Source organism: Sebastes umbrosus, chromosome 1 (genome assembly GCF_015220745.1).
Source record: "Sebastes umbrosus isolate fSebUmb1 chromosome 1, fSebUmb1.pri, whole genome shotgun sequence".
In the NCBI taxonomy this organism is placed as follows: Eukaryota; Metazoa; Chordata; class Actinopteri; order Perciformes; family Sebastidae; genus Sebastes; species Sebastes umbrosus.
In genome coordinates, this window is record NC_051269.1 from 3,867,593 (window position 1) to 3,886,080 (window position 18,488).

The window sequence follows — 18,488 nt, forward strand, 5'->3', positions numbered from 1 at the left end:
TAATTTAACAAATGCTTTTTGACCTTGTATTTTTCTTGGATCACTGGTCTGCTGGGAGAGAAAACACACAGCAATTATTAATACATTGTGTTACTGTGAATACTGACAGTGTACATTGAAATGATCACTTCCTTCTCTTTCTAATCCCCTCAGTATGTATTGTTGAGTGTGTGCTATACAGACATCTGACAGTTTGTGAATTCTGTAAAACACATATCAGTTCTTAACACTGCATGGTGTGGATGTCCTACACGTAACACTCACTATGATGCCAGGCTGCTCTCAGGCTGTACAGCGTCTCCGTCCTGTTAAAAATTATGTTTTACATGAGCACCACATCACTGACTCCTTATCCATTATGGAATAAATAAGTATTCCCACTAGAGTGACATGTAGGCTACATCCAGCCTTCTTTCTTTCTTTATTTCTATATAAATAATGGTTGTAATAGCAGACCATGCACAATTCCTGCTGTGCTAATTAATGTGTGTTTTAAAGAATTGACAAACTGTCAGATGTCTGCAGGCCGACAGCACACACTTAAAAAAGCAAATATAATTTGAAGAGGTGCAAATATCAATGAAAAAAATTATTTATTTAAAAAGAGTCGACATTTAAAACCACAAAAAGAAAAAACTGCAGGACTTGCACCGAGATATGGAGATAAAAAGAAAGACCGAGGAAATTAGAAAGATAAGTAAGTGTGATCATTGCACACTGTAAGCATGTATGTAATATAATGTATTAATCATTTTTATATATATATATATATATATATAGTATCGTCGTATTCTAGCATTGTGGATTAGTGGTTGTAATTAATCCATTAATCCATTGTTTGAAAAAGTAATTGCAATGAATACAACATTTCATTAATAACTTGCCAGCATGGCTACTAATGGCATCCTGGCTCTTTGTTGTTTAAATCCATAGGAATCATGCTCAGGCATGCAGTGTTCAAACATTAGCCAACAACATGAACTTTATCTTGAAAATATAAAACAAAAAGAGCTTGCGCTCCCCCGTCTAACCACTCTCACCTGTCCTTCATTACTCTGCTCTATATAAAACAATAAATCATATATTGGTGGTGTTATTTCCTGTCTTACCACAGCCGCAGTGCCTAATGAAAGGCAGCAGGGGGAGACATATTTCTACTTATTAAACCAAGATAAATACAACATATTAGACCCAGATAAATATTATGTCTATGAGAATATTAATCAACCAATAATAACTCTACATAAGAAAAAATGTCTGTAACAGATAACACTTCTACTCAAAAAGCGTTATTACAAAGATGTTATTTTAGACATTTATTCTACATTTATCTACTATTTCATTCATATATTACACTACTTTTCTGAACCTGAAGATTTTGGTAACCAATTTCAAGCACCCAAAGAAGTGGTCCACATGAGAAAAGGTGTGTTTTCACAAGAGATTTGGAGAATTTCAAAAAAGGCGTACCACAAATTTTCAGCTTTAGTGCTGTATTATGTCTTTATGCAGTGTTCCAGGACAAATGAGACCATCAGAGAGCTGATAGTGTTCTGCACATTTTGGTATGAAACACATGGGTGTCGTGTTTTATGCAAGTATCCTTAAAAGGTACATTTAAGAATTAAGAATTGAGAAAATGCCCTTAGACCTCAGCAAGCCAGTTGACAGAAATAAATACAATTTCCAGCTTGGATCTGGTCTCCCCTGTTGGCCATTTTCCCATCACTTACTCTCCTACTGCACTAATAAAACACCTTCAACTATTAAACGGTAACAAACAAGACTGAATCCGGAGAGACAGGAAGTGTAGGTGATGAGACAATGAATGAGTGGCTACCATGGCGACAAGATGTGTGACCTGTGATATTACATCTGACACCAAAGCATTTACACTTTTATTGGTGCTTAATTATGGAGATAAGCTTGTAAATGATGATAAACACTGTTGAGAGAACATACTTTCTTACTAACTAACTATATACAGTATATACTGTTAATATATATATATATACATATATATATATGGCATGCCGTTCAGGAAATTAGTATATATATTATGTGAAATTTGAGAATATGGAATGAAATCCTGAATATATTGAATGAAACTCTGAGAATATGGAATGAAACTCTGAATATATGGAGTGAAACTCTGAATATATTGAGTGAACCCTGAATATTTTGAATGAAACTGAGAATATGGAATGAAATCTGACGTCATCACGGCGTTGCTGCCGCCTTGTGTTTTAAGTCATTATCCGTACAGATCTCAGTGCTGCTAGACGTGTGAATGAGATATGATATATACCATAAATTGGCTTTTCACACCTGTACTACATGCACAGCACACTAAATAGAGCATTCATATTTCATCATGTACACAGTTGTCAGGTTAGATACAGTTATTTGACCAGCAGATGGCAGCGTGTGGTATCATTAAAGCTCTGATCACTAAAACCATTTTCAACAGTGTGTTGACCTGTAAATCCCCAGAAAGATTTTGATCAGGTGAAGGAGGTTTTGCAGTGTGTGTGTGTGTGTGTGTTTGTTTGTGTGTGTGTGTGTACATACGTGGGTTTGGAGGCCTCAGCCTGGTCCGTCTGCAGTTTATGTCCTCCCTCCACCTCCATGGTGCAGTAAACAACCCTGTTTGGAGCCAACGACTTCAGACCCTGGACCTCCATGATCACCACCTGCAACAAACACACACAAAGAAATATCTTAAACATAAAAAAATGTGGGATGTTAACATTAGCCTATAAGTACAAGTTTAAACAGACATTTTGAAAAAAAGGAAAAGAAAATAAAGCCAACATTTTCTCTCTTCCATTTTGTCAATATAGCTGATCAAACGACCGATGCAGTTGCCGTCGGTGACAAACTGTATCTGTATCTTTATACTGTCAGACGACTGCATGAGTGTTGGTTTGGTGCCCAGAAATGACTGTTAACTGTGGGTAACATGTGGCCTTCATGAGCCTCAATCAAATCACTATTTTATACATGTGCAGTTGTCTACAGTTAACTGTATGAACATAATAAGAAATGTCAACACACATGGTTCTCAAGAGAAATTTGAGTGTATTTGGGGCCCAATTATTAGACACCTTGACTCCCCCGACTGTTAGCTGAAGTCCCTACGGTGTGACATCCAGTTTGGCTATTCTTTACTGTCCTTTCCCTGATATGACATAGGCAGAAATGAGTTTGTGTCTTTGTCTGTCTAGTCTGGCTATCCTGTGGTGGTCGTTTTTTTTTATTAGTATTACTTAATTTTATTTATATACTGTATATATATATATATATATAATTTTTTTTTTTTTTTTTAAATTACTAGTCTGTATGTGGGGTTGGTATGTTTGTGAGTCTGTCTGTAGATGTTACTTTTTTGTTTTTGTTTTTTTGTCTGTTTGTGATGAAAATTTTTAAAAAAATTAAAAGAAAAAGAAAAAGTGGGAACTAAACACCAAATATCTTCCACAGAGATAAACAAAACATTCATTTTGGACCTGCCAAAATCTTTAAAATGATTAATTCACAATCATAATAATTTCTTTCAGGAAAAAGTCATACTTTTATTTGGTACCTTTCTAAAGTCTCTGTGGATGTATTAAAAAGGAAAAAAAAGAAAAAGAAATGTCAACTCCGATTGATTTGCAGTCTTTGTGTGTAAACAGACTAACATCTTCATCAGAGTTCAAATGGACCTGTATATTATGTGCTTGGCTGTCCTGAAACACTAAATAAGCCTTCAAAGAGTGAGTTGTTGGGGACAGCTTGGAGCTTTATCCTGCTGAGATAAAGCAGAGTATTTAGCAGCTCAACCAAACTGTTTACCAAACAGTGGCAGTGTCACACAATGTTGTTGTTTTCCAACTGAAACAGGATGAAGAAGAAGAGATTTAATCACTTTGTGAGTGGGGGGGTTCTCTTTTTGTTCTGACATTTCAACGTGAACAACAATCTGCATCTATTCGTGCTGTTACGGTACCGTGAGGTATGAAAGACTTGCATTAAAGCAATCACTTCTGACATCACATTAGTCATCATAGATCAAACAAGTCTTGTTGAATATGCAACGTCACCAAAGAAGTCCTAATTTGATAAAAAACATTTCCGTTAGAAAGTTTGCTGAGAAGGACAATGGATTTCTGCTCAACACGCTCCGGACTATGACAATGCATTTTGAGGTGACTTTCCCTGTACAGTAATGTACCGCAGCTACTCTCAACCACTGAGCCGACGTTAGATTAACCTCTTCAAATCAGACGGCCACTATTCTGTCCTTCAGAGGTTGCACCAGGCTCGGTTTTAAAGCTAGTGAAGATACTGGCATCACAGGAAACAAACTTTGGCCAATTTCAGAGAGAGAGTGTTCCTATTGGCTGTGCTCTGGCTGGTCGGCGGTGCCTGGTATTTCCTCAGCAGATCTCAACGTGGCTGTCGAGTTACAAACTTTCTCATTTTACAGCTAAACCGTGCACTACAAGATGATTCTGAAAACATCTGAGGAGAGAAATAGGCATTAACGTAACATTATATTGATTCATATTTGATCAGCGCTGCCTAGTTTGACCGTTTGGTCGAAGTTCACGAGTGATTGACAGCCGGCTCTCATAGACGACAGCTGGACGGCAGACTCCAGCTCGGCTCTGATTGGTTGTTTCCACACATAAAGTCAACATTCTCCAGGAAGAAAACTTGCTCATTGACCTTTGTAAATCTCAACCTGGTCACTTTCAAATCTTGCATCTTGATTGATTAAAGCCTTCCAGCTCTCTCAATAACTTTGTCATGTATAAACTTCCATATTGTTTGTCCAGTGGGATGTAAAGGGTTGATGTTGATATATCTGAATGAGAATTGTCTTGAAATGTCTACTGAGCCATGCCAGACCCCAGTGAGAAAATGAAATTGTGGGCAGGTGCTGCCAGGCTAAAGAGAACATTCATTTTTACAAAAGACAGAATTTCTCCCACCTCACCCACATTGTATTTTTATACTCTGGAAGAGATGGAAAAGTGCCTCTTTTTTCTCTGAGATGCTAGATAGATACCATCAACTGGGAGGCAGTGAAATAATCATGGTGCTGCTGGCCTGTTATGCTTCGTGGATCCTTGTGGAGAATAAACAGGTATTGGACACATGGGTGGTCAGGAGATACTGTACTCTTCCTCCATCTCCTTTTCAACATACAAAATGGCCTGTCAACCAATTAAGGTGAGGTTCAAACAGCCTGTCAGTCAGAAGAAATCCTCGGAGACATTTCCTCTCATTAGCAACTCCAGACACTAATCCCGAGAAACCATCCACAGTTTGTGCGGAAAAACACCGGTGAGGTGGATTAATATGACAGCGGTTGGGCTGATTTTAAACCAGGAAAAAAAGAGCTGCTTTACTCCAGGTAACAGGAACATGTCTCTTTATGTCTAATCTATCAGCTTCCCTGGACCAGCCTTACAGTCAGTGCCTTTCTTAAGGGCATTTGTGTTACCTAATTGTGTGTAGAAATGCATAACTACAAATAGTAGAAATGTGTTATGATCACCACACGTTCTGCAGGATACTGCACAAGTGTGGGAAGACTGTATGGGCACTCCATGCACTGACTGTGACTGAATGTTGTGTCAATGACGTCCGTGCGACCAATCAGGTGATGACAGACAAGGATCATACCATCAAGCAGGGAGGGGCGGGGGTGCACGGTGCGCTGATGGTCTACAGGTACAGAGCAGGAGGGAGAGGAGAGAAAGAGAGAGAGAGGAGTGCGGTGCGCGAATAGCAGACAAGATGAGTGACAGTCGGAAACGAAGCAGCATGTAAAATGATGGTATTCTGGAAATTACAAGTTTTAGCATAATTATATTGAATAATTTAAGTGATATATGTGCACACATACTAATCATAGGTCAAAACAGCGCTAAATTTGGCTGAATTATAAAAGGCAGAAGTGGCAAAACGAAGGGCCGTTTGGGAGCCGAAAGAGTCGACTCTTGAGCCAAATGATCTGGCTCACTAAAAAGAGCTGGAATTCCCATCACTACCCATAACTGTTTACTCCATAAGGCACCTTTAATGTGTGTTTAATTTCTGAGGTGCTACACGGTTATTCACAGAGATGATTCTTAATTATTTTGGTGACGCACCCATTTCTCTAACCCACCATTAATACTCAATTAACCACTTTTTTGGTCTATGAAATTTATTATGGATATTCATGATTCCCAGAGGATGAATTTTACACTCTGAATTTTCCTCTAAGGCCACTATATATACTGGGGGAAAAAAGTTCGGAAACTTGTGTTTGGTGGATTATTTCTCTGTTGTTACAATGCTAATTGGCATTGTATTTTAGATCGTTGGAAAGCCTGTTTATTTACCTTCACAATGATGTCCAACTTGTAAGGATCATGCATTTGTGGGATGAGCAGCACAGCTGATTATGTGGGTAGCGCCCAAGAAAAATGTTCCAAAATGCTCTGCCAATGGTAAACAGTGTATTCTCATAAGGCTACCAGGAAGCCTGCAATGACTGCCCTTCACCGTCAGGCCCGTTTGCGCTGGTGTCGACAACACAGACAATGGAACCTGAACATGTGGGGGAATGTCATGTTCAGTGATGAGTCCAGGTTCTGTCTGCCAAAGTCGGATGGCAGGGTCAAAGTATGGAGACGACGTGGAGAACGCTATGCTGATTGTTGAACCGATGGAGTAACAGCTTTTGGTGGGGGCAGTGTCATGGTGTGGGGCGGCATCTCCCTCACTGGCAAAACAAGGCTTGTCATCATTGAAGGCCATCTCAATGCAGGGAGATATCGGGATGAGATTCTGCAGCCAATGGCGATCCCATACCTCCACAACCTGGGACCTAACTTCATCCTCCAAGATGACAACGCTCGCCCCCACAGAGCCAGGGTGATCACAGACTACCTCCGAGGAGTGGCCAACTTTGAATGCCATGTGTTTACAAACAGCAACCAACAATTGTAACATATTCTACCTTTAATAAGTTAATATAAGTCCACCAACCTCCAGTGTGAAGGACAGCACCACGTCAGATTTGGACAGCGTGTTCTCGTCCTCTTGGCCCATGTCCATGATGGAGGCATTGTGACCTCGCTTCAGCTTCTGCAGCTTGAACTCTCCTCCCTTGGACACCGGCATGCTCTCCAGGTTGGCCATCAGCAGGTTGACAGAGGATCGCAGCTCCTCAATGAACATGGCCTCCATCTCTCTGGATGCAAACCTGGGAAACCTTCCACCGTGCTGAGCAAAGCGGGAAGGCAGACAATTAATGAATGATAATGATCCGCTGAATGTCCAAAAGAACCTTATAAAAGAATATAGCACCTGTAGTTGTAAAATCTGTATGGATGTTTCTGAACTCTAAACTTTGACATGAGTTTAGAAAATAAATGGAATAGGTCTACTGTAGAACTAAAACTTCAAGCACATAACCTGAATATTGATTCAGGTTATGTGCTTGATATTCAATAATCAGTATCCTTTCATGTAGCCTATTCAAAGTTAGTTAAGTCCGTCATCCCTGCATTCATCCCTCCATCTATCCGTACATGGATCCATTCATCTTTGCCCCTTAAGGCCGACAGTCGGACAGTTTTCGGTCGTCGGTGAGCTTCTGTTGGCCTAGTTTTTGCGATGTGTCTCGCATCGTTGGCTCTAGTCTGCTCGGGTCAGAGGTTTTTCGGCCGATTAAGCACGTTGAAAAGAGGACACAAAAAGCAGACTCTTCGCGTTTTTCATCTTCATCTCATCTGATCATCCCAATACACGGATATTTTCACAACAACATGGTCATCTGGAATGAAGCTAAGTGGTGAACGAGTGGTGTGAAAATGGTCGGCAAACGCTGCGTCGTTTCACGTACTTATCGTAGCAACGGCTCGTATATCGGCCGTCCTCGGTCTTCCGGTTTCCCTTTTCGAATGACGACTGCAGACTACCGCCGCCTGCTGGGGTGGAGAGTTATTTCATCTCACGCAGGCGCAAAACGTACGTGCTAACTGGCTGTTGTCATTGCGGTTCGTTCAAGTACAACTTGTCAGCCAAGACAAACGTGACACGAGGAGACGCAGCAGTTGCCCTTCATTCGCCGCTAGTTCTTTGATGTCGGGTTGGTGTGTCTGGTGTGTCCTTTACCCGAGCTATCTGGTCTGCCATTTGCAGTCGTCCATCCAGCTCTCTTCTGATCTGGGCTGCCTGCTCATCGGGGTTGTCCAGCTGGGGAAACACAGACAGACACACAGTGCACTTCACAAGCTGAACCACAGCACTATAGAATAAATAACTGTATTAGTATAATAACAACAATGGCCAAATGAATAGCAAAGCAAAATGTAAACTGCTTCAAAATGTCCTGTGTTGAAATAAAGGGGTGACATCCCCAAGTGAATAGGGTAAAATAAAAAAGAAATGAACTCATAGATTCCACCATGAAACCCCCCTAGTTGATTACTCACATTAAGACAATTCATTTTTTGTATTACAAGTTTTCTGAAAATATATGTTTAAATATGTAAATTATGCATTATCTTAACAAATATTTGCTAATTTGCATACATTTCCAGAATAGAAATCTAAACATAAAATAAACATAGTGCACAAACGTAACTGGCCAAACAGGACGTGCCTACCGAATCATGTGCATCCCCACAGTATATAGCTAGGTGTCACCTCAGCTAATTCGAAGCACTGAACTTGACCTCTTGGCCACGTTTGTGATGTCGGTTCCTTTTGGAGATATTTTCATCAACATATCGGACAGATATTGCTTGTGACTTGTAACTGTGACTCTTTTTCTATGTACCGATCTGACAGAACACAGTTTATTTTCACATGGTGATAACGTACTTTCATGTGGTTAAGCGCTATCCCATTGCAATCCGATCACCCAAAACACATTTTAATGTCAGGTTTACAGTAATGGGGGTCTAAATGACACATATTACCAAACTAATTCATGTTTGCATATTCATGTTTCTGTTCAGCGTTTGTCCTCTCAGGAATCCATTTCATCAAATATAAATTGTCAAATTTAAATAATGAAAAAGCATCATAGACCACCTAACAGAATTCAGAAAAAAAGGAACTTTGCTGATATTCTCCAGATGCCCATTTAGCAGGTCTGAGTGGAAAGGGGACTCGGGTCTGTGTGAGTGACGGCTTCCTGTCTCTGCTCACAACTTTGTAAGTGAACTAAGGATGATTAATCAGCATCATTTAGGCTATGATGTCTGGATGTTAGCAAACATGCTGATCAACCACACTTATTCATCACTGATCATGTTTACTGACTTAGCTTTTCATCTGTAAATGCTTTAAAAATTGAAAATTTGGCTGCTGAACTTTTTAAACAAAATCCCTGGGGGGTGAGGAGTGATGACCCCGACCCCTGTGGTGGGTAATGTCACAGAAGGCCAACTCATGAAATGCACCGACTTCCCCGATACCAAATCTCACTCCAAACTCAATTGAAATGTTGGCAGCCCTGGTTGGGTGTATAGGTCGCCATGTTTTGGCATCGCTCAGAGCCCAAAACACAATCACTTGACTGACTTGAGTAAAAACTATGGCACTCGGAGAGCGCAGACCTCCACCAAGGTGCGTGACTTTAAAAACAGATCACAGCTCATAGCTGGCGGTACCGTGAGGTGGTTGGCTTGTTATTAACAAGGAGTGTTTCCGTGTAACGTATCGGTGGATGCCTCTCTCATTCAGCAGCCTTGTTATGTCTGTATAACGTTATACTACGTTGTCTCTCATCCCCTCATCTACCGCTTTGTTCTTTCTCACCGCGGACGGCCAGCAGCTCCCGCACACACATCCACACACACGTATCTCTCTGCTCTCAGAAGGAGGCGGGGTCACGTGTCATCAACGCGTCATCAGTTACACTGCGCATGTGTTATACAAGGGGTCAGCAAACTTTACTATCAAAAGAGCAATTTTAGGCAAAAAAATAAATAAATAATTTGTCTGGAGCTGCAAAACATTTGATCATTGTGATGAAGGTAACACAGTTTATAGTCTAAGTATATAGTATATAAGTCTAATGCAGTGAGGGCCAAAGTGCAAATGTACAACGGAGTATTGAGGGAAACAACATGTATCATAATATTAAGAGAATGAAGTCATAACTTTACGAGAAAAAAGTCGTAATATTACGAAAATAAAGACATTAGTTTACGAGAAAAAAAGAAAATAACACGTAAGATTACTACTTTATAATATTATGACTTTATTTTCATAATACTACGACTTTTTTCTCGTAATATTATGACTTTATTCTCGAAATCTCAGATTTATTTATTTTCCTCAATGTGGCCCTAATACTCCATTGTACCGTCGTACCATAGACCTACAACAATGATAAATAAAAATGAAAATGTAAACAAAGAATAGTTATTCATTTCCATTTTTAAAAATCCACAGGGAGGCCACTGGAGAGGGGCTAAAGAGACGCATGTGGCTCCGGAGCTGCAGGTTGCTGACCCCTGTGTTATACCCTGTGGCCTCAATGCTCTGGCTGATCGGAATAAAAAAAAAAAATCCTGAATCCGGATCATGATCCGGATCGTCACCAAAATCTAATGGATTGTGCATTGTGCCACACTCGACCCCTCCAAAAAAATTCATTCAAATCCATCACGAACTGTTGGAGTAATCCTGCTAACAGACAGACAGACAGACAAACTAACGGCGGTGAAAACAATGCCGCGGTAATAAGCTTTCGGGCTGCAGTTCCGCACAACTAGTGTGAGTGAAAGGTGAGCAGTTACACCTCCTAGCTGGACAGTTTTAATGATTAAAATAGAAGCATATCTGCTCTGTCAGACGAGCAGAGTGTGAAACCCCTCCTGTGTAGACAACAACAGTTCCTGCTGCTGCTGCTGCTTTGCATTAAAAGCATTCCACCGATGAACCAACGGGGGGGCTTTTATTATGCTGAAGTTATAAGAAATGCCCAGAGTTAGGGGAAGTTTGTCAGCATGCAGTGCTAATGTTCTATGTAAAATGCTCCCCACAACAACATATACATATGTTTGGTGCTTCTTGTTTTTTTAATATTGCAGAGAGAAACACATCATCAAGGTAAACAACTTATTATACCACCAGCTCATTATTCTTACTAGACTTCAGAAATGGTCTTGTATCCTTTCCCTAATTAGTACTTTTCTTTTAAGTTTCTCTATAAGATATTCAGAGCATTAATATAGCAGCAAACAACTATGTAAAGATATAGAGGAGTAATGTCTACCTGAACAGAGAATGAAGTCTCTCTCACTCTGTGTGTGTTGTGATCCGAGCTTCTCTGTGTTTTGTTTACACAGCAGAGCCGGCCACGCGTATACCTTTTAGTGCACGTAAATATGTGAGCGTGCCCCACTGGCTAGCTCACGGCCGCCATTCTGCACTGCTCTCATATGGCGGTTACAGCTGATAACGCCGTCCCGACCAACGGCTTCGTCACGGAAGCGTAGCACATCCCCCTCCGGTGGAGGCAATAGATATGCTCTGAATTTTGAGTTTTGTGCCTTCAAAGGGACTCTATGTAAGAATCAGAAATTGCTTGTTAACAGCGACACCTGTGGCCGTTAAGTCAACGAAAGTCAGCGTCCTGTTGCTCGCGCTCGCTCTACATAGACATGAATGAGCATCGCTCAAAACAGTGAGGCGACACACTTCAGCTAAAACCACGATATCACTCTATATTTCAGCTGCTTGGCAGTAATGTTAGCTGACCAGACGAAGGTCTCTCCATGAATCAATGCTGATCCTAGTGTTGGCTTTTTCCTGCTTCAGCCTCCCGACCGAACAGGGGAGACACCGGAGATTTGGTCGGCGACGATAACGTTTCTCTCTGCGGAGCCTCTGTTGGTCTGGAGGAGCTGCAGCAGTTATTTCTGCACAAACGTCCACTGTACATTCACTAGATATTCTCAGAGCTAAACTAACTCTTTTGTAGTGTGGAGTGTGCGCGCATGCACCTGAGAGTGGAGCGAAAGAGCGAGAATGAGCGCGGTGTGTGAGTGAAGGCAAACAGGCAGAGGAGCAGAGGAGCAGAGACGCCGGCCCTGGAGACCAAAGCTATGGTCTCTTGACCAAGCAGCTCTTCCTGCTTGTGTAGCTGAGTCAATATGTTGGTTATGTTATTTTTATTATTTTCATTTTGTTTAGTGAACATTCTCAAAACCGGTGTGTTATACTTTATTTTGTCATCAATATCAGCCAAATTATCTGTATTGTAATTTTATTTGTGTTAACTTTGTATTGAGTGAATGAAACGGTTGTGTTTTTCATGGTTCCGGGTTACCTGTTGTAGCAGGGGGGCTTTAATTGTTGACGCACAAATCACACATAGCCAAAGCATGGACAGCTTGTGCACTGGTAAGATGTGTTGTGAGGCTCGTCCTCCTCTGGTTAAGCTAGCATGTTTAAAAGTTGTGTATTCTGGCTTAAACTGTATGCAAATGCAATGATGCATCGTTATCAATATGTTTCTGAGGTTGTCATTTGGTTTCGAACGGCCAAAATACGACTTTTACTTCTGTTAACTCCGTCGGAGTTTTTCGCTCATTTGCATATTCTCTGACTGCTGCAGGGGACTGAGACAGAGCCTGCCACTGAGTGTGTGTGTGTTGACTGTGCCCTGTGCTGCTCCTTATAGGTGCGTTATGTTTAATTGTTGTTTGTATATTTTTTCTGTATAGTTAGAATGGACTGCATTAGTTGAGTAGATTAATATGAAGATAAGTTCATTATTTACAGTGCACTTTTATTTTATTTTATGAAGGAATGCTTCTATTTACATGTAAACTGGAGGGTTAGAAACCTGTTAGAAGTATTACATTTAATTTCAGGTGCTATACATTTTATTTATTGACTTTTGTTGTATTTACTGATTTAAATACACTTGTAGCTTTTGTATTTTTTTATGTTTACATATTATATTTATAACTACTCTGTTATATGTGTAATGTACAAAACACACATAGCCAGAGCATGGACAGCTTGTGCACTGGGGACTGAGAAAGAGCTTGCCACTGAGTGTGTGTGTTGACTGTGCCCTGTGCTGCTCCTTATAGGAGAATAAATGTGCAGATCCTGATTCCTGGTCTGAGTGGTGTCTTTCCAATCGACGAGCAACCATTCTACAGCTGCTACATAAAACTGGTGCCGTGACCCGGATCCATTTGGTCAGCCACTGCCGATCGCCGAGGTTCAGCTGTGTGCGTGTGATGTCTGGGATTCAAAGTTGGTGGACCTATGGAACCTGTTAGCCGCTGAAGTGATTGCTAATATTCTGTATAGACACAAGCATTCAGAATAATTAATTAACTTTACAGAAGGAATCATATCAGTATAAGTAACATTTTTCTGTGTGATCTGTAACACTGTTTGAATTAAGTTTTCTTTCTACATTTTTATATGTCCATGCACTTTGTGAGATATGGCAGGCAGAGGTCTAGATACTTTTAGTATGTTCACACCAGTTATTGGGAGAGGCAGAGGTTTGTTAAACACAGATGGGTTAGCCCGGAGGCGTACAGTGTTAACTAGTGAGGAGTCATTAGACACAGATGACTTCACTGACACCCCTCCACGTGAGCCTCAGTTTTCCACTCCTGTTGTCAGCGATGAGAGCACCACCCAACAGTTACGTGATCTCATCGGTGAGTTAGGGAGTCAGATAGGTGAATCAATAGCCAGCCGCTTGCTAGCCAGTCAGCCTTCACTCATCCCAACGGAGTCTCCATCAGCTAAATCAGTTAGAGTTGAAGCACCAGACACAACCTTTGACCTTTCCAAAGTAAGCCTGGTAGTCAGATCTGATGTCAAGGAACCCCCCATGTATCGTGGTGATGGGGAAGACAAATACTCCATTCAAGAGTGGATTGATATGATGGAGGTGTATTTGCACAAGAGAAACTTCACAACCAATGAACAGAGAGATGAGATTCTGAGCCATCTTCTGGGCAGAGCAAAAGTCACACAATATCTGGCACAGTTTTTAATTCTGAGACAATCTATAGTATACTGAGACGCTATTTCAGCGAAACCCCTGGGTCCTGTTTGCCACTGGCTGATTTCTATGCCACCCAGCCAACAGCAAAGGAAACACCAGTAGATTACTGGATTAGGCTGAATACAGCTGCTGAAACAGCTGACAGACATTTGAAACTCCAGGGAAGCAAAATGGACAATATGAATGCAGAGATAGCTATGATGTTCATCAGAAACTGTCCAGATCCGAGTCTTGCTTATGTTTTCAAGTGTAGGCCCATAAGTAAATGGTCACTCGCAGAGGTGCAGGAGGCTATTGATGAGCATCAAAGAGAGTACCATGTGAAGAAATCAAACACGAACACGGCCAAATCACACGTCCTCCAAGTAGCTACCGCTGTAACAGCTATTAGTTCTCCAGAACCCGAAACTGATTGTGCCCAAGTGAACACAGCCAAGTGCACCCTGACTAACCCAACCAAGTCAAGCGAAGCAGCTGCTTCAGAACAGAGCGCCCTGGAGCGTGTGCTAAGTATGTTGGAGAAAGTGTTGGAGCGTACCAGCCAGCCGGCTCAGCCTGGTAGACCTCAGTTTCCGTCCTCAGCTCGCTTCACCCCATGTCGGCTCTGTGGTAACAACTCTCACTCGACACATTCACACTGCATGAGAGAAAGGAGATGTCTAGCCTGCTTCGAGTTAGGACATCAGCGAAAAGACTGCCCAAAAGCCACTGCTCTCCAGCGAGATGGCAGCTCACCTGATCAGGGAAACTAGATCACTCACACCTGGGAGGGGATAGTGTGAGTGACAGTGGTGAAACCCTCAACTCAAGTGAAGATCTGCAATCTGTGTATGAAGAAAGCCTAAAATCTGCCCCACCTGGTGTTGTTGTACTGTTGTTTCAGAACATAACCAGACTCGATAAAGCCGACAGCTTGTTTTACACCAATGCACAGGTGGATGATAAAGCTTCTTTGGAAGCTTTATTAGATACTGGTTCTATGGCGTGCACCATTAGTGAAGAGGCTGAGCAGATGCTTATGGATGCTGGATTAGCATTAGAAACCAACTGTGTCCCCCCTGATATTGTTCTTGTTGGCTGTGGTGGAGTTAAAGTCAAGCCCAAGTGTATTCATAGCTTGAAGATGGAAGTTTATGGATACACATTCAGCGTGCCTGCCTTAGTAGTTCCTGGCCAGAAAGATCAGTTGATCCTGGGCACAAATGTCATTAAACACCTCCTGAGGCAGTTCAAGCAGTCTTCTCATTTCTGGCAAGTTCTGAGCAAACCTGAGTCTACGAATACACCCGAGATAGTACAGTTCCTTAACATGTTGGCAGGCATCAACAGATGGAAGGGTGACACAATGCCAGATTTTATTGGGACTGTCAAACTGGCGCAGGCAGTAACTCTTCTTCCAAAGCAAGAGCACCTGGTTTGGGGCAAGTTGCCTGCAGCCTCACCTGTTTCTGAAGGCAGTGCGATTCTGGTTGAACCATCAAAAGCACAAACCCACAAGAAAAACATCATTGTCTGCAGATCTGTGGCGTCAATGAATGGTGACAGATGGATCCCAGTCAGGATTTTGAACACCTCTGACAAGACTGTCACTTTAAAGCGGCACACCAAGGTGGCAGATGTGTCCACCTGCATAGCCATTGAGGATCTGGATGTGACCCCCGAGCAAAAGCCAGCTGCAGAGGTTAAAGTGCAGAGTCAGACAGTATGTGGTGAGATGGCCAGCAGCCCTGGCCCCCCTCCTTGCCCCAGTTTTCGTGACAGTCTGCATGACCTAGGATTGGATGAGCTGGACATTGATGCATGTCAGGTGTCAGACTACTGGAAGTCACAACTACTCCAACTGATCCACAAGTACGAGGATGTATTTTCAAGGGACAAGCTTGATTGCGGGCTGGCTAAGGATTTTGTCCACCGCATCCATTTGACTGATGACCGGCCATTCAGACTCCCTTACCGGCGTGTTCCACCAGGGCATTACCACAAGCTCAGAAAAGTTCTAACAGAGATGGAGGAACGAGAGCTCATTCGCAAGTCCAACAGTGAGTGGGCATCCCCACTAGTGCTTGTGTGGAAGAAGAATGGGGATCTCAGAATATGTGTGGACTACCGCTGGTTGAACGCACGCACAGTCAAGGATGCGCATCCTTTGCCCCACCAATCAGACTGTCTGTCGGCCATGGGAGGTAACTGCATATTCAGTGCCATGGATCTTACCTCTGGCTTCTATAACATCGCCATGGAAGAGGGAGACAAGAGGTTCACAGCCTTCACCACACCTATGGGGCTCTATGAGTTCAACAGACTCCCTCAGGGCCTGTGTAATAGCCCTGCGAGCTTCATGCGCCTCATGATGGGCATATTTGGCGACCAGAATTTCTTGACCCTTCTCTGCTATCTGGATGATGTGCTGGTCTATGCTCCCAACGAACCTGAAGCCCTCAGGAGGCTTGAAACAGTCTTCAGCAGGCTACGTACTCATGGACTAAAGCTGGCCCCCAAGAAATGCCAGCTACTCAGGAGAAGTGTCAGATTCTTGGGGCATGTAGTGGATGGAAATGGCGTGTCAACTGACCCTGACAAGGTCAAGGCTATTGCTTCCATGACAGAGTCTGCCCTTATGATGGAGGATGGTGTTACACCCTCTCAGAAGAAGATCAGGTCTTTCCTGGGCATGGTCGTGTATTATCAGCAGTTCATACACGATTGCTCCAGCATAGCCAAGCCGTTGTTCGCACTGACCGCTGCACCAAAAGGAAAGAAAGGGAATGCACGAGGCGCTGCTGCATTCAGGAAGTTACATCCAAATGATTGGAGAGAGGAACATCGCAGTTCATTCGAACAGTTGAAAACTGCCCTCGTGGAGTCCGTTGTACTCGCACATCCTGACTTCAGTCGACCATTCATTCTTTCTACTGATGCCTCTCTAGATGGCTTAGGTGCCGTACTATCTCAGGTCCAGGAGGGTGAAAGTAAAGCACGCCCCATTGCCTTTGCCAGCAAGGCTCTCACCCGTGCTCAGAGCAACTACCCTGCCCACCGTCTAGAGTTTTTGGCATTAAAGTGGTCCGTATGCGACAAATTTAGCCACTGGCTAAAGGGACACACCTTCACTGTTTGGACGGACAATAATCCGCTAACCTACATCCTCACAAAACCCATACTGGATGCGTGTGAACAAAGATGGGTAGCCAAGCTGGCACCATACAACTTCAGCATCAAATACATTCCTGGCAGTAAGAACATTGTTGCTGACACTTTGAGCAGGCGGCCCTTTGTCCAAAGTCGTGTCTGCCAGAGGCTCATGAAGGAGCCTTATGAAACATTGTTGGAGGAGTCACAACAAGTCCAAGAGGGTGTAGTCCAAGAGATGTTCAGAGTCAGTGCCAACCATCAAAGTGTTGAATGCCCACCTTCACCAAAGAACTTGGAGTGCCGCTCTCTGACCGATGGCGAAGTGTCTGCTGTCTTGGCGGGCCATGTTGAGTGGGATCAAGGCCCCAAACAAAGGGTGGTCTCATGGCTTGCTGCAGACCTAGAGCAGCTAGTCCCGCCAGGTCAAGATTCCCTGCCTGTCTTCTCACTCCAAGAGCTCCTGGAGGAACAGAGTAGGGATGCCACGCTGTCACAGGTCATCCCATTTGTCACCCGTGGGAGACGGCCGTCAAGAAGAGAGAGAGCTGGGCTGTCGCTAACGGTCCTTAAAACCCTGAAGCAGTGGCAGAAGCTGAAAATGCTTGATGGCATCCTGTACAGAGTCTGTAAGGACTCAGTGACTGGAAGAAAACGCCATCAGTACATGACACCCTCCTCTTTGGTCAGCCACGTTCTGCATGGTGTTCATGACGATGCCGGCCATCAGGGTCAGACCAGGACCTTGTACCTGGCGAGGCAAAGATTTTTCTGGGCTCATATGGAGCGTGATGTCAGAGACTATGTGAAGTGCTGCAAGCGCTGTGTTGTCAGCAAGACACTGGAACCCGAGGGAAGAGCCCCGCTTGAAAGTATCAAGACCACAAGCCCCTTGGAGCTAGTCTGCATGGACTTCTGGTGTGCCGAGGACTCCAAGGGAAAGAGCGTGGATGTGTTGGTTGTGACAGACCACTTCACTAAAATGGCCCATGCCTTCAAATGCTCTGACCAGTCAGCAAAACAAGTCGCACGCCAACTGTGGGATAAATACTTTTGTGTCTATGGATTCCCACAAAGGATCCATTCAGACCAGGGAGCAAATTTTGAAAGTCAGTTGATCCAGGAGCTGTTGCAAATTGCCGGTGTGAAAAAGTCAAGAACAACACCTTACCATCCCATGGGGAATGGCCAAACCGAAAGGTTCAACAGAACCTTAGGCAACATGATCAGGGCTTTACCCCCCAGGGATAAGCAAAGATGGCCGCAGATGCTGCAGACATTGACCTTTGCTTATAACTGTACAGCTCACGAG

General features: G+C 43.0%; 1 pseudogene; it reads right to left on the bottom strand.

Moving 5' to 3' along the window:
* LOC119485602 overlaps positions 1-18,488 on the bottom strand; it is a 209,871-nt pseudogene that overhangs the window by 129,594 nt on the left and 61,789 nt on the right.